Source organism: Sorex fumeus, unplaced genomic scaffold (assembly GCF_029834395.1).
Source record: "Sorex fumeus unplaced genomic scaffold, SorFum_2.1 ptg000237l, whole genome shotgun sequence".
Lineage (NCBI taxonomy): Eukaryota > Metazoa > Chordata > Mammalia > Eulipotyphla > Soricidae > Sorex > Sorex fumeus.
Window position 1 is genome coordinate 769,718 of NW_026606294.1, and position 2,613 is coordinate 772,330.

The 2,613-nt window shown below is 35.2% G+C and overlaps 1 pseudogene; it reads left to right on the forward strand.

Annotated features, from left to right (window-relative positions):
• The first annotated feature begins 583 nt into the window (after positions 1-583).
• Positions 584-680, forward strand: LOC130018131 (uncharacterized; annotated as a pseudogene).
• The last annotated feature ends 1,933 nt before the right edge of the window (positions 681-2,613 follow it).

The window sequence follows — 2,613 nt, forward strand, 5'->3', positions numbered from 1 at the left end:
AACTCACTACACACAAAGATGCACACAGGTTACTTTGAGTCATCTATGTTGTTAATGTGAGTTGGCCATTAAACTTCACTGAGACCCTTTGTTCTGTCCTTTATAGGAGCCTCATGAGTCTCACCTTCCATTCAAGTTGAACTTGTAATAAGGTGGAATGAAATCATCAATATGATCCTCACCTCATCCTTCAGGAGAAAAATCCTACATACATTCAAGGTGGTCAAAGTGCAGACAACACCATCCACCTTTTCCTGGAGATGTACACGGGACTGAGGTGAGAACAGCAAAAGGCTCTATTTTAATGTTCTTAATGAAGGATTCAGGGAACAACATTAAACAAACTCATATACCATCTTCCAAAAGAATTATTTTGTAAAACTAATGCCTAGGGGGTAGGGTAAACGATAATATACTAAAAACCATATTTTTATTTCTGGGACATTAAAGTTCTAAATCTATTTATTCATGCTGCTTTGAAATACATTCCTTGATTAGCAATCATTGTCTGCCATAGGAGTGAGGAAGGACAACAGTCAAAGTAATAAGAAGAGAAAAATATGGAAAAATTAACTCCTAATAGGTTTGATAACACATATATTAAAATTGAAATGATACAATGATGAGCATGGTCCTTGTACAGAGATAACATGCAAACTTGTAAAGCATTCCATAATTTTGTTGCAAGAAGAATTAACAGGTATACTTTAAGCTAAGACAATCCCCACAAGTACAAAAATTATACATAAAGAGAGCACAAATCCCCAAAACAACAATCTCTCTCAATGTCAATGGACTAAATGTGCCAATTCAGAGGCACAGAATAGGAAGATGAATTAGAAAACTGAACCCAACATTCTGCTGCCTGCAAGAAACATGTCTGAACAATCAAAGCACCCATGGGCTAAAAGTAAAAGGCTGGGAAACAAGTTTTCAAGAAAATATCACCTCCGCAAACCTGGAGTGGCCATACTAGTATCAGACCACAAGAACTTCAGACTAAAGGTTATCAGAGACAGTGACAGTCATTTCTTAATGATCATGGGATATGTACATCAGAAAGAACTCACCCTCCTCAATGTATATGTTCCTAATGACAGACCAGCAAAATACTTTAAAACAACTTCTAATAGACTTATAGAAAAACATTGATAGCAACACAATACTAGTAGGAGATTTCAACAATTCTTTGTCACTTCTCCATAGATCAAACAGACTGAAGCTCAGCAAGGAAATATTTTCTTTAAGGGAAGTAATGAACAACTGATGGCTTAGGGAAGAATCAAAGAGGAAATAAAAAGTTTCCATAAACAAATGAGAATGAGGACACGAGCTACCAGAACTTGTGGGACACAGCAAAAGCAGTGTTAAGAGGAAAGATTATAGTTCTGCCAGAATTCATCAGGAAGAAAGAAAGGGCCTACAAGAATAAATTAGAGCTCAAGATTTTGGAAAATAACCAACAAAAGTAGTCCAAACTAGGATGGAGGAAGGAAATAATAAAACTTGTACCAGACATCAATGAGCTAGAATCCCAAAATACAATCCAGAAGACCAATAAGAACAAAAACTGGTTCTTTGAGAAAATAAATAAGATCATTAAACCATGAGAAGCCTCTCAAAGAAACAAAGAGAAAGAATTCTAATAAATCGAATCAGAAATGCAAAGTGGGGTGTCCTAATAGAAAGTACAGAAATCCATAGGATCATCAGAGATTATTTTGAGAATCTTTGCAGCAGGAAATGAGAGAATCTTGAAAAAATTTATAAATTATTGGATTCCAATTACCTCCCAAGGCTGAACCAAGAAGATTTGGAATACTTGACCTATCACTAACAAGGAAATTGAAATAATGGTCAAAATTATACCCCCAAACAGAATCCAGGTCCCAGATGGATTCAATAGTGAACTATTTCAAACCTTTAAAGAGGAACTGCTTCCAACATTTTTAAGATTTTCCAGGAAATTGAAGAAACAGAAATACTCCCAAATAGTTTCTGTGAGGCAAAGATCACCCTAATACGCAAATCGACAGAGACACCACAAAAAAAAGGAAATTGCAGACCTATTTCCTTTGTGAATACAGATACAAAAATTTTCAAGAAAATACCAGCAAAGAGAATCTAGAAACTCAACAATAGATCACACACTATGACCAAGTAGGTTTAGCTTGGGGATGCAAGGATGGCTTAACATTCTCTAGTCAATCAACAGAATACACCATCTCAATAAAATAAAGATAAAAGTCATATGATCATATCAATAGATGTAGATAAAGCATTTGATGAGATCCAGCACCCATTCATGATGAAAAACTCTCAAGAAAATGGGAGTTGAAAGTACTTTCCTCAATATAGTCAAAGCAAATTACCACAAACCCACAGCAAGTATTATTCTCAAGGGGGAAAAACCAAAGGCTTGGAGCAGAAATCAATGAAATAGAATTCCAGAATACAATCAGGCACAAAACAAGTTACCCACTCTCAAAACTCCTATTCTTCATAGTACTTGAAGTACTTGCCATATGATTTTGGTAAAAAAAAAAAAAGATATCAAGGGCAACCATATAAAAAAGGAAGAACTCAAGCTTTTACTATTTGGAGATAATATGA